Raw genomic sequence first — 15,100 nt, forward strand, 5'->3', positions numbered from 1 at the left:
TAGATAGGAATCTTGTAACTAGCGGTTGACATGCATAAATAGTTAATTCAGTTTCAATTTCCTTTGGTTGTAATAAGGCGGTCGGTAAGCAGTAGTGGCAACAACAACAGCAGTAACAACAAACATTGCAATCCCACGGTAGTCCCAGCTACCAAGTTTTCCCGAACTACATTGACCTGATTCCTGTTTAGCCCAGGATATGTAGGAAATCTTTGAAGCAAAGATTCGGTCAAATCTTTCAAAATGTGCTTCACACGGAGTAGTCAAACAGACAAAATCGCTCATACCCGCTCACTTTATCTTTGCACGAAAACTCTTCGTGTTTTTCGAACAAAGAGAGGCAGCTGTGAGCACGTGATTTTTGTTTACACGACAATTACTCCAAGAGAAATCAAAATAACAATAAATTGTCTTCGTGTATAATTTTTGTAAATTTGCCGGTCATTTTGTAGTTTTTATCTATGATTGTTTAGTTCTATCAATTGAAAATACAAAAAATATATATGTCGCACATAAAGATGGGATTTTGTTCTACTATTAGGAATTTATCAAAATCATAATTTGGTTTTAAAAGAAAAATCACAAAATATGCATCTTTTATTCTATTTTTCGTCATTAAGTGATTTTATCTTAATTGGATGTTTAATGTGAGTGATAATTGTTGTTTGAGTATTAATTAATATTTGTGTGATTTTATTTTTGATTTTGCAATTAATAGGAATTTTATTTTTAATCAAAATTAAAAGAAGGAATAAGAAAATAAGTCAAAACGGAATTGGGCCAGTGAATTGGACCAAAAAGTAGGCCCAAACTCACTAACCCAGTCCGGCTCCAGACACAAAGGAAACGACGCCATTTTTGGCACCCCCCATCTGAACCGTTGGTCAAACAGATCCAACGGTCCAGTTCGGGCCTGTCATTAATCCAAACGGTGTCGTCTCTTTAAGTCAAGAGATCACGGCCGTTGATCACCAATGATCCAATGGCCAGAGATCCAATCCCCCGTCCCGTATATAAACCCTCCCCCTTCACCCCGCGCCCTAAGCCAAACCCCCCCTAGCCCTTAGGTCGTCTTCACCAGACCCAAACCCCATGAAACCCTAGCGCCGCCCCCCTTTCCCCTCACCATAAACCCGGCGGCAAGGACGCCGGTGACCACCATCTTAGCACCCTAGGACCACCTCGAACCCCTGAACACAGATCCACCAGCCGTGGGTCTCGAATCTTCCCCCACCATCTCGAATCTTCATTTGAAAATTTGAGCCGGACCTCGATCTACACCGACCTACCCCAAATTCATACCAGGTATCCCTCATTCCTCGTGACCAAACCAAGCTTGGTTTGGTCCGAATCTACCCACAAATCCCAAAACCCCAAATCTGAAGGTTCAAACCCTAGAATACAAGAATTTTTGGGGTCTGTTTAGATTTAAATGGAAAGGTGGGGTCTAATAGACCCTAATCGAAGTGTTCTCGGTCGAGAACACCTTGATTAAGATCTGTTCAACCCCAAAATGGGCAAATTCGGTCAAAGCTGGGAGTCGACTATTGTTAAGCTTTCAGAGTGAGTTCCTTTGTTCTTTTCCATTGTTGTTTTAAACGTTTGTTTTAGTTTATTGGCATGTTTATTTAGTTTGTTTGTTTATTTTAGGATTTCTGTTGTCAGTTGTTCTTCATCTCCATAAGACCTTTTATTTGGTCGATTGTTTATTCTGTTATGTTGAATCCGTATCGTAGTATACATATTTCAATGTGATTAACATCGTCGAATCAATAATGCCTGGGTTTCCCCTGTATCGTGCAAAATTGTCAAGAACAGTTTATGCCTTATTTTGTGTTGTTTGTTTGGTCGACTGCTTGTCCTGTATTATAATTAGTATAGTCGAGTCGATATATGTCGTCAATTAGTTTCATTTGGAGTGATAGCAATTCGACTCATGCTATTTTGATTTACTGAAGCATTGTGAATCAGCTTAGTTTGTTTATTGTCATTGTTAGCTAAATCAAAAAAACATTTAAGGATTGATTTATAGCTGCAGTCTAGGATAGGTCTCAGATTTTAGTTTAATTGATGGCATTGTTTATTCATTTTCAAACTTGGGCAGCATGTGCATTGCAGTGTAATGGACAGCATGTGCTGTCAAGACATACTCCTGCTGCCCATACCTATTTAAAATAATAAGAGATAAGTCCTTATAATAATGAGAAAGAGGCTGTCAGGGGAATATCATGGGAGGGGGCTTTTATTTTATCTGGGAGTGGAAAAACAAGAGGAGTGATGGGGGTTTTGAATTGTTTAACAGGATATAGATGCAAGGCTATAAAAGGAGAAGGGTCTCGATTAGTTAGAGGGGGGTTTTTTTTCCAGAGATAAAAACAGTCCTAAAAAGAGAACAAATTCAGTTTTGGTTGGCAACATAATTCCATCAGGCTTTGGTTTAGTGTGAAGTCTCAGTAGTTGATACTGTTTCTTTTTTGGTTTGACTCCAATTCGTTGAAACTTCCTATGCAATCTACTGGTCCAACCTTGGTTTGAGTTCGAGTCCATTTTGAGTTTTGCATGCTGTTTGTTGCTACCTGGTTATCACAAATCTTTTCGGGTTTTGTTTGAGTTGTTCCTGGTGCACTTTGTTACTGTCACTGCTGCTGTATTTGTTGTTGTTGCTGCCATTCTTGTTGCTGCTGTTGCTGACTTCTCTGTATTCTTTTCTTCTGTTGTCTTCAACATCCAGGTACACACTTTGAATCTCATACTGATGTAACAGTTAAAAGCATGAAATGAAGATGCAAAGGAATTTAATCAGTCGCTGCTCTACTTACAGCTTTATAAATATTGTTAAAATTGTGTAATTCTTTAATTTGTAGCTCAATAGCGAACACATTAGTGAGCTCGTACTTAATTGAAACTATTTTGGTCTAAAACTGTGATATATGGTTTGTTTAGTAGTATACATGATGTAGCTATATAATTCATGGAATGTGTAAATCACTTAGTGTAATTGTTAATTCGAACTCCTTCTCCAGTTATGCTTTGAATATGTAGGGCGGGTGGTTTTTAACCTTGCCAAATGAAATACAGTTTTAATCTTTTGAGTTTCAACTTTATTTAATCCCGCTTAGGAAGTTTATAGGACAAGTTCCGAATACCATTAGTAGCATCCTCTGATAAGTAATTCCATTAATATTGTTTAAATGGGTTAGTTTGAATTCAGCTTGAGAAGCGTTTGGAGTAAATTTAGCATTTCATCAATCTTGTATGCAATTCCCTTTACCAAATTAAAAGCATGTTCACCCATGGAATATGGACGAAACAATTCCCGTCTCATAAACAATTAATCAGATAATTAACAAGAATTCGGAGTTGGCCAAGCATGCAATTTAATTAGAATGTATTTTCTTTCTTCCATTTCTTAGAGACGAACATAATAAAGATGTAGTCGCTGTAGGTTCACCCACTTCATAAGATGAGACGAGCCTCGCCAAATAAAACGCAAATCGCGGGGCCCTAAATAATCGATCATAATAAATACTTAGAATTTGGGAATGACTATTTAGTGAATCTCACTATCTTCCCCAAAGATAATAACGCGTCAGACTCTTTAGGCACGATGTAATCAAATTACATCCTTAAATTCGGGTGCGCATTTATGTGACCCAAATTCAAATCTCAACGGAGTCGAAATGTGTTAACAACTACGGGTGCATTGATTGTGACGTGGTTCGAGATGCATTTTCACGACATTACAATTCCATAAAAAATAAATTATAATAATAAAAGCGGTTTAAACTTAATAAAAGCACGTAAGTCACAACATGTATTTAAATCAGATATTTAGCCATTATAACAATTTAAGCGACCGTGCTAGAACCACGAGATTCGAGGGTGCCTAACACCTTCCCTTGGGTCAACAGAATTCCTTACTTAGAATTTCTGGTTCGCAGACTTCATTTGGAAAGTCGAATATTTTCCTCGATTTGGGATGCAAGATAAATCTGTGACTTGGGACACCAAAAGCCAAACCTTTCCCAAGTGGCGACTCTGAATTAAATAAATAATCCCATTTCGAATATTGTCACTTAAATTGGAAAAACTCCCTCGCGCATTTACCCTTCGGGGCGGGCGCGCAAAAAGGAGGTGTGACAGGTGTTCCATCACATCAAAAAACCCACATGGAAATATCTTTTCCATCTTACCCGAAGTTACACGAATGTTCTGATCCATCCGGCGTAGGTTTTCTTCCCTTAATGTGGAAGAACACAAGTCTTTGGAAAATAAACTAATCTCAGTGATGGGTTTCCAGATTCTTTCAGCCAAACCAAAAAATGCAATAGGCACTAAGGTCTCCATGAAAACATGACAGTCATGACTTTTCAAATGGCTCAACTTCCCTACCTCCATATCAACTTTTTTCTCAAAATTTGACGCATAACCCTCAGACATCTTTAATTTCGTTACCCAATCACAAATCTGCCATCTTTCCTCCAAAGTGAATGTGTAACTTGCTTTGGGCTTGAATAACTTACCATTGTTTGTTGTCTGCAAGTGTAATTCAGGCCGCCTACAATATTCTTGTAAGTCCATTCTAGCCTTCGGGTTATCCTTTGTCTTACCTTTAACATCCATTACTGTGTTGACAAATTGTCAAAATAATTCTTCTCAATATGCATGACATCAAGGTTGTGACGGAGAAGATTATCCTTCCAATAAGGCAACTCCCAAAATATATTCTGTTTGGTCCAATTATGAGTAACACCGTATCCGAGGAATCTATGCGGTGGAACTTCAGTAACTTTACTGAAGTTCTGGACCCTCTCCCAAATTTCATCACCTGAAAGTATCGGAGGTGGATAATCATATTCCAGTTTATTCTTTTTGAAAGCATTTTTCATCCTTCTAAACTCATGACCCTCAGGCAAGAATTGACGATGACAATCAAACCATGATTGCTTTCGGCCATGTTTCAAAGTGAATGCTTTACTATTTTCCATGCAGTAAGGACAAGCTAGCTTCCCAGCAGTCATCCACCCAGACAACATTCCATATGCAGGAAAATTATTAATTGTCCACATTAAATTAACACGCAAATTGAAATTCTGCTTGGTTGATATGTCATATGTTTCAACACCATCGTACCACAATTGTTTTAGCTCATCAATCAAAGGTTGCAAATATACATCTATCAAACTTTTCAGATTACGTGGACCGGGGATAATACAATTTAAGAATATATATGGACTAGTCATGCACAACTCGGGTGGTATATTATAAGGTGTAAGAAATACAGGCCAACATGAATACGGTGTCGCAGATACAGAAAAAGGCGTGAAGCCATCCGCACACAGACCTAACCGAATGTTCCTTGGTTCACTAGAAAAACATGGATATGTCCTATCAAAGTGCTTCCAAGCTTGTCCATCTGAAGGATGGCACATAACACCATGTGATCTTCTATTTTCAAAGTGCCATCTCATATGAGGAGCAGAACTCATCGACGCATATAACCTCTTTAGCCTAGGTATAAGAGGTAAATAATGCATCGCCTTGATAGCGACCATCTTCCCGCTGGAAAGCCTCTTGAAACGAGACTTTCCGCAAAATTTACAACTGCTTAAATTTGCATCATCTTTATAATATAACATGCAACCATCTTCACAACAATCAATTCTCATTGACGAAAGTCCTAACTTAGAAACTAATCTCTTTGCCTTATAGAAATCACCAGGTAATTCGATTTCCTCGTCAACTAGTTCACGCATAAGGTCAATGAAAGAATCCATGGCTGCTTGAGAAATATTCCAATCAGATTTGATACTTAGTAATCTAACTGCAACAGACAACTCAGAGTGCGGACGTCCTTCACGTAGTGGACGACTAGCTTCCTCTAACTGTTCATAAAAATGTCTTGCTTCATCATTAGGAGTTTGTTCAACATTTTCGTTGAGCTCATCCCCAAAGTGCATTCCAAAAGCATTCGCAACCATATCATGAATTCTGGAATCACTATTTCTATTCTCCCTCGACCTACTACTTTCACCAACAACCATGTTATGAAATATCATGGCTACCATCCATCTCTCCATGATTAGTCCACACAAAGTAATTCGGTATAAACCCTACCATATAAAGATGAACCTTAACTTCCTCCGGTTTTCCAAACTTCATACAGTCGCACTTAACACAAGGGCACCTAATTACTACTTCTTTTATGTATGGCGGAAGTGACATTGCATGTCTAATAAAGTCCTCAACCCCTTCTACAAAATCCTCCCGCAATCCCCGCCAATTAGGATAATTCCTATTGTACATCCAAGAACGATGTTCCATCTATTTAAATAAATCAAGAACAAATTAAATTAGTTAATTCATAGCCTAATCTTTTTTTAGTTAACTAAAAGTCCAATTCATATCCTATTATTGTTGCTTCATAAAATGAAATTTAACCCCATATATAAATTAGTCTACCTAAATAGTTAATTTATTTGAACCCTAAAAGTATTAATAAGAACCCTAAAAATTGCAAATAATATATAACATGGAGAAATTGAACCCTAACATGGAGAAATTGAACCCTAACATGGAGAAATGAAACCCTAACATGGAATTAACTTTGAACTAAACATAGTTGAACAAATAATATATAACTTTGAACCCTAATATATTGGAATTGAACCCCTAAAATCACGGTTTTTCGGAAAAATAAAAGAAAGGAGAGAGAAACTAACCTTGGGAGTGGAGGTCGCCGGAATTTGCTGCTGCCGTCAGGGGTCGCCGGTGGCGGGGGCGTCGCTGCTGCTGGAAGTCGGAGGGGGGAAGGGGTTTTGAGTGTTAGAGGAGAAAGATTTTAATTTGGGGAATAATTTTGAAAGAATGGACCTGAAACCCGTCTTGGCTCCTGTTAAAAAAAATAGCGACCAAACTTGGTCGCTATTTTGGTAGCCAAATTATTTTTGACTGTTTGACCAAAATAGCGACCAACGTTGGTCGCTATATCTGAAAATAAATAAATAAAATAATTATTTTCCTCTTCATATATATATATATATATATATATATATATATATATATATATATATATATATATATATATATATATATATATATATTTATATCCTACAAAAGCAACCAACTTTGGTCGCCTTTTGGTCAAACGGTCAAAAATGGCGACCAACGTTGGTCGCTATTTTGGTCAAACAGTCTATACTTAGTGCATAGTATAGCGTAAGTATGTATATTATATATATATATAAGCTATATTCGATACGGTATTACCTAATACACTTATACTTAGTGCATAGTATAGCGTAAGTACATATATTATATATATATATATATAAGCTGTATTCGATACAATATTACCTAATACACTTATACTTAGTGCATAGTATAGCGTAAGTACATATATTATATATATATATATATATATATATATATATATATATATAAGTTGTATTCGATACAGTATTACCTAATACACTTATACTTAGTGCATAGTATAGCGTAAGTACATATATTATATATATATATAAGCTGTATTCGATACAGTATTACCTAATATATAAGCTGTATTCGATACAGTATTACGTAATACACTTATACTTAGTGCATAGTATAGCGTAAGTACATATATTATATATATATATAAGTTGTATTCGATACAGTATTACCTAATACACTTATACTTAGTGCATAGTATAGCGTAAGTACATATATTATATATATAAGTTGTATTCGATACAGTATTACCTAATACACTTATACTTAGTGCATAGTATAGCGTAAATACATATATATATATATATATATATATATATATATATATATATATACATAGTATAGCGTAAGTATATATAGTATATATATAAGCTATATTCGATACAGTATTACCTAATACACTTATACTTAGTGCATAGTATAGCGTAAGTATATATATTATATATATAAGCTATATTCGATACAGTATTACCTAATACACTTATACTTAGTGCATAGTATAGCGTAAATACATATATATTATATATATAAGCTGTATTCGATATAGTATTACCTAATACACTTATACTTAGTGCATAGTATAGCGTAAGTACATATATTATATATATAAGCTGTATTCGATACAGTATTACCTAATACACTTATACTTAGTGCATAGTATAGCGTAAGTACATATATTATATATATAAGCTGTATTCGATACAGTATTACCTAATACACTTATACTTAGTGCATAGTATAGCGTAAATACATATATTATATATATATAAGCTGTATTCGATATAGTATTACCTAATACACTTATACTTAGTGCATAGTATAGCGTAAGTACATATATTATATATATATAAGCTGTATTCGATATAGTATTACCTAATACACTTATACTTAGTTCATAGTGTAGCGTAAGTACATATATTATATATATAAGCTGTATTCGATACAGTATTACCTAATACACTTATACTTAGTGCATAGTATATAGCATAAGTACATATATTATATAGATATATAAGTTGTATTCAATACAGTATTACCTAATACACTTATACTTAGTGCATAGTATAGCGTAAGTACATATATTATATATATATAAGCTGTATTCGATACAGTATTACCTAATACACTTATAATTAGTGCATAGTATAGCGTAAATACATATTTTATATATATATAAGCTGTATTCGATATAGTATTACCTAATACACTTATATTTAGTGCATAGTGTATAGCGTAAGTACATATATTATATAAATATAAGTTATATTCGATACAGTATTACCTAATACACTTATACTTAGTGCACTTATACTTAGTGCATAGTATAGCGTAAGTACATATATTATATATATATAAGCTATATTCGATACAGTATTACCTAATACACTTATACTTAGTGCATAGTATAGCGTAAGTACATATATTATATATATAAGCTATATTCGATACAGTATTACCTAATACACTTATACTTAGTGCATAGTATATAGCGTAAGTATATATATATATATATATATATATATATATATATATATATATATATATTATATATATAGACACACACGCTCGCTTCGTAGTACTATTCATCCCTTGTATTACAAAAGTGTTAACGACTTACATTTATATTATTAACATAGTAAATACAAAAGTGATTTCTAATTTTGACCATATAGAGACCAACTTTGGTTGCTAACTGTAAATGAATTTAATTTAGCGACCAAAGTTGGTCACTAACAGTACATGAATTTAATTTAGAGACCAAATTTGGTCACTAAATTTTAATTAGATTTATTTATATTTTATATAATATTTAAATTAATAATAAAAATTATTAATCGTTAGAAATGGGTCCCACATTGGCGACTAACGTTGGTCTCTATTTCATTAAGTGACCAACGTTGGTCGCTAGCGTTTGAATTATATTTATTTATATTTTAATTTTTTTAAATAAATATATATTTATTAAAATATTATAACTGGGTCCCATGTTAGCGACCAATGTTGGTCGCTACCAGTTTATCCTTCAATTAGCGACCAACGTTGGTTGCAAGTTTTAAATTATATATATTTATATTTTATAAGTTTTATAAAATAATAATAAAATTATTAACAAATTTAATGTGGGTCCCACTTTAGCGACCAATATTGGTCGCTAATCTCAGTATATATTTGACCAAGCAAGTCTGACCAGTCCAGTCAACAATTTGACTAAATTTGCGGCCAAATAGAGACCAACTTTGGTCGCTAATATATTTCAAATATTTTTTTATTATTTTCGGCAGTTTGGCGACCAACTTTGATCGCTTTTCTTGACAGACCAAATTTGCTCGCTAATTTTTGGTCGCTTTTTCCCGTATTTCTAGTAGTGAATGGCACGAAGCTTTTGATTATGTTAATCGGTGCCAAGTGACATAGAGCTTTAACTCAGCAACAAGTATCAGTGTAAACGACGCGACGCACTAATGCAGATAGTGAACATTGTGACATGCACTTCTCCTTGAAGGATGTATGCTCCACAGATTATTCCGTCAAAGTCTTAAGAAGGATGCTCCATGAGTTTCTTCACTAAGTTGTAAGAAGTCATCCATGCCAAGACTCAATGGATAGAATGTTCCATGAATCTCTTTACCTACAAAAAAAAAGTATTGATCATCTACTTCTTTGCATGATCTGGGATGGAGAACACGCAATGTATAGTACATCTTCACCAAACGGCAAGAAGAGGACGCATGAACCTTCTTTCTAAGGTAGAGATGGAGGATAAGCCATAATCATGAAGGCGGAAGTTGGACGCCTAAATGATTGTTAAGCTCGATGAAAAGGATGGATGCACCAACTTGTTGTCCGCCAAAACCTTGACCAGAAAGGTGGATGCACCAACTTGTTGTCCGCCAAAACCTTGACCAGAAAGGTGGATGCACCAAGGTGTTGTTTATCGAAGCCTCGACCAGAAAGGTAGATTTTCCCGATGATTGCTTGTAGAAGCCAAATTCAAGGGCGGATGGATGTCATGAATAGTTCTTTGTCGTATTGCTTTTTCACCAAAACCTAAAGGTGAGGGGTGCTCCACGGACTTTCCCGCCAAAGGCTGAAAAAGAGATCCTTCATCTACTTCTATCGCCAAAGTACCAAGGATGGGGACGCCCAAAGCTTTCTCTCGTTGAAGCTGCAAAAAAAAAAAAAAGGAATATGCTGCCCAAGTCACAATGTGCAAATTGTAGTGTCGACTTCAAAATACTGTGTGGGTCGTTCTAAAATTTTCCAAGCTTCCATCTTTGGCGTGAATATAGGTCTGCAAACCTGGTTTTCGCAGGATCAAGCGGATTGCGATTCTGACGCTCCCATCTCGAGATATGAATTTTTTGATTAGAGTGCGCAAAGCTGAACGAGCCAGAATGCCGAAACTTATTTCTTGAATTCTGAAAAGTATCTGGGAAGACCTAGGGATAATCTGATTGTGATCCTTACACATGTCGTTGCTCTGAAAGTCTAGTTTCCATCGATGCAAATCGCTCATGATTTCGACGTTCCTACACGAAGACATGAATTTTTTTGGTGAAGGCGCGCAATGCTGGAAATCGAGCACAACAGAATCTGAAGTGAAGATTTAAGAATTTACCTGAGATAATAGAAAGCGAATTTTACTTCAAAACTTTTATATGTTGCAGAACTTCGTGTCTAGTTTTTGGAAAATCAAATGGCTCGCATTTTCGAGGCTCCTACAATGAGATATGAATTGTTTTTCGCAGACACGCAAAGCTGGCAGTCCCGGACAGCTTCTGCAACAAAGAAGAAAATCGTCAGTTTGAAACATTGTTTTGCAACCATGGCAAGTAATTACATACTCCCCTTCATGAGGCTATGGATATTAGTCATGAGAAGTGCATATTCCTCTTGTAAAATCATTGAAGCCGATGGTTTACAAAAGAATAGGATAAAGAAACCATTGCAAACGTAGGAAAGAAAGATGCCAAAAGTGTTCAATAATTTTCTCAAGCTAAGACTCTTGCTCGCGAAAAACAAAGAAAATTGCAGGAAGTTTTGATGAAGAATTCCAGGGGAACAACTCTATTTATAGCGTTTTCAAGGAGGTTGTGTTTTCTTGACCTACAAGAATTTTCCTTTCAAGGAAAGAGTAACTCCTTATTGATCACGATTTGGGAAGCCTTACAAAGTAATAAAAATGAATCTGAGGCAATTATGAATCGGGGAAGTTAAAAGGAAAGTGATCTTGCTTCAAAAAGTGGAGGAGAATTCCTACCAAATTTGCTAATCTTTACTTGGTCTTACATAAAATGAGTTTTGACTTAATAAATTTAAGTTCATCCCTTTATTTTCATTAAAGGAAAGTCGGCCAAGTTTGTTTTGGACTAAAATTACTTATGTGACAACTGAGTTATTTTAGGAGTTTGGTAATACTACTGCTTAGCTTCACATTGATGGCTAATTCACATCACAAGTTAGCAGTCAAGATGCAACGTGGTTATCATGGTATTTAGTTATTTACCGACGAAAATTGACGCAACTAAATTCTTCTCTGAAATGGAGAGAAAATCAAGATGGTTCACTTTGGTACATCAAATTGTTTGGTTAAGTGATTCGTAGAAGGACATTGTCTTTTGTGGTGCTTCAGGTCTTCTCTTTGATTTCGACAAGCCTACACCGCGCTAAGGTCTGAAGCAGGGGCATTTGTAGACAGTTAAATTTTTGTTAAAATTTGGGTTTTATCATAAACTGGACATATACTAGGCCAAACAAATATTATGGACTAGTATGAGTGAGTCAACTATTTAAATCTAATTAAATTGATTTAAATAAAAGTCCAATAAAATTGGGCTAGCCCATTCTTCTATCAAATGAATCGGCCCATGAGCCTCAAGCCCATTAAGCCACTAGGATTTTTTTGGAGTCTACTCCACCCCACACCTATATAAATGAGTCACAGGAGAAGGCTAGAAGACAAGCAAGTAAGCAGAAGAAAAGGCTAAAGAAGCTCTGAAGAATAGCATCAAAGTTTCCATATATATCTGCAATCATCGTCTGTGGTCAAATTCCAAAGACGAACTCAAATCATAGGCGGGCGGCTTCAAATTTTCCGTTCGTGATAACCCAACATCAAATCCCGGTTCGTGACGACCTTCAAATTGGTCGTGACGTACTACAAATCTAAAATCTGTCAAGTTCAAGATCAAGCTCTCAAGCTCTTGAACCATCGTTCGTGAGGAGAAGAATCGGAAGACTACATCTCTTTATATTTAGAGATATTTTAGAGATTGTAACCCTATCACTTGAAATCGACTATAATATTTGTCGCTATATTTCTTGTCTTGATTATTATTTTTTCAGGAGCGAAATTTAGTTATTACAACACCATAATAGAATTATGTGCGGCTACCAACATATTTTTACGTGATGAGATATTTAATTCAGAAACATATACAGCTATAAAAATAGATAACAAAAATAGGAGAAAGATTGAAACTGTGATGAAATGAAATTCCAGATTATTATGCTGGAAGTATAACTTTTCATATGATTGACTCATTGAACTCCAACACGAAAAGTCACATGCACACTTGAAGTAAAGAATACTACTCCTATTTGGTATCATGGGTGCAAACAATACTTGGTCGAAGATAATGGGTTCATGTTACAAAGATATTTCCATAACACATCTTTCACTCTGGTTTCTTTCATTTACACTCTCAACATACAAGAGAATGTTATTTAGATAATTTTCAAAAGACATTACTGTCACGATCTGATTTTTCCATCCTCGGGAGTTGTGATAGTGCCTACTCGTGAAAGCTAACCAAGACGAGTGTTACAGATTTTATTACCCTTTTTCCTTAATCTTTTAACGTTTCCAAATTAACATGTGATCAACAGCGGAATAACCATAATAATAAAAGAAATGCGGAAGACAAAATCTGATAATTTAACTAAATACTAGTACCAAATCCAACATACAACTCTACCCAGAATTGGTGTCACAATGTCACGGACCATCTACGAATACTACAAATAGTGGTTTGAATTAAAAGTACAAGTTTGTCTCTGAAATACATAAAAATAGAATGGAAAAGATAGAAGGGGACGCCAAGGGCTTCGGACGTCTGCAGGACTACCTCGGGTTTCCGTTGGACAGAAGGCAGCAACCTCTCTATGGTCCAAATGCTCCAGTACCGGGATCTGCACATAGTGCGGAGTGTAATATCAACACAACCGACCCCATGTGCTGGTAAGTGTCGAGCCTAACCTCGGCAAAGTAGTGACGAGGCTAGGAAAAGACTACCAAATAAACCTGTGCAGTTATATCATATACATCAAATAATAACAACAGAAACTAGCAGTTAAAGATGTGAAGGGGGAACGTGCTGCGGGGAAACATCAAGTACTGATATAACTTCAGTATAGAAGCATAAACAACACCATAATTTCATATCAGCAAGAATAAGAGAAGCAGTATCAAATGCACGGCATCACCCTTCGTGCTTTTACACTCTTCTTTACCCAAGCAACAATCACAAAGCAATTCGTGCAAGGGAATCAATAAAATCACAATAGAAACAATAGCATAACAATAATATCTCGGCAAGAGAGACAATATCATAAGCAATAACATTCCGGCAAGGGAAAACAATATCATAAATCTCATCTCGTTTTCACAATCACTTCACAACTTAAATCTCAACTTGAGCCAATGGTCAATTACCAAGAATACTTCCATAAGCCTTGTTCAACATTGATATCATCATATTAAGCTTGGACAACACATAACGGAGTCACAACAATCATAGTATAAGACTCACGAGCATGTTTGACACCAACGTATAGATACTCGTCACCACACCTATACGTCGTACTCAACAATTAACACATAGCAAAAAGACCACAACTCCTATTCCCTCAAGCTAAGGTTAGACCAAACACTTACCTCAATGCCACAAACACAATCAATCCTCAACTACTGCTTTACCTCTTGATTCCACCACCAATTTACTTGTATCTAGTCACAATTTACTTAATAACATTAATATATGCTAAATAAACCAATTCTAATGCATGAAAATAGATTTCCCCAAAAAGTCAAAACGATCGACCCCGGGCCCGCTTGGTCCAAACCCGAAATTCAGATCAAAACCCGATTATCCATTCACTACCAAGCCCGGATATACAATTGGTTTTGGAATCCGACCTCAATTTGAGGTCTAAATCCCCAAATTTTGATATTTCTAAGTTCTACCCAAAATTCCCAATTCCACCATGAAAACCGTAGATTCTAGGATGAAATCCTGTAAAAAGAAGTTAAGGAGTGAAAGAAATGAGTTTGAAATCACTTACTAGTATTTTGGGGAAGAAAAAGTGTTTGAAAAATCACTTCTTATGTTTTAGGGTTTTGAAAAATGAAAAATGGCTGAAAAGTCTCGTTTATATATACCCCTCTCAGATCCTCACTGCTGACCGCAGAAAAAGGACCGCGGCAGTGGAGCTCCACCGTGGACTGTGAAATATCGAGCGCGGCCGCGAAGATTTGGCTTTGCCCACCACTGATCGCGAAAACCCCACTGCAGCAGCAAAGTCCCCAGCGCGGTCGCGAAGGTTCACC

At 35.8% G+C, this 15,100-nt stretch overlaps 1 long non-coding RNA gene across 3 annotated transcripts; it reads right to left on the reverse strand.

The window, feature by feature from the left end:
* Positions 1–9,960: 9,960 nt before the first annotated feature.
* LOC142179415 (uncharacterized) lies at positions 9,961–11,635 on the reverse strand. Of its 3 annotated transcripts, none has more exons than XR_012707475.1 (4): positions 11,111–11,635; positions 10,792–11,021; positions 10,192–10,657; positions 9,961–10,120 (listed from the first exon to the last, which is right to left on the reverse strand). It is a non-coding gene; the product is annotated as an uncharacterized LOC142179415 (long non-coding RNA). The 3 variants fall into 3 exon arrangements; XR_012707476.1 differs by having other exon boundaries at positions 10,227–10,657; positions 11,111–11,632; XR_012707474.1 differs by having other exon boundaries at positions 9,961–10,657; positions 11,111–11,631.
* Positions 11,636–15,100: the final 3,465 nt, after the last annotated feature.

This window comes from Nicotiana tabacum, chromosome 3, assembly GCF_000715075.1.
Source record: "Nicotiana tabacum cultivar K326 chromosome 3, ASM71507v2, whole genome shotgun sequence".
Classification (NCBI taxonomy): domain Eukaryota; kingdom Viridiplantae; phylum Streptophyta; class Magnoliopsida; order Solanales; family Solanaceae; genus Nicotiana; species Nicotiana tabacum.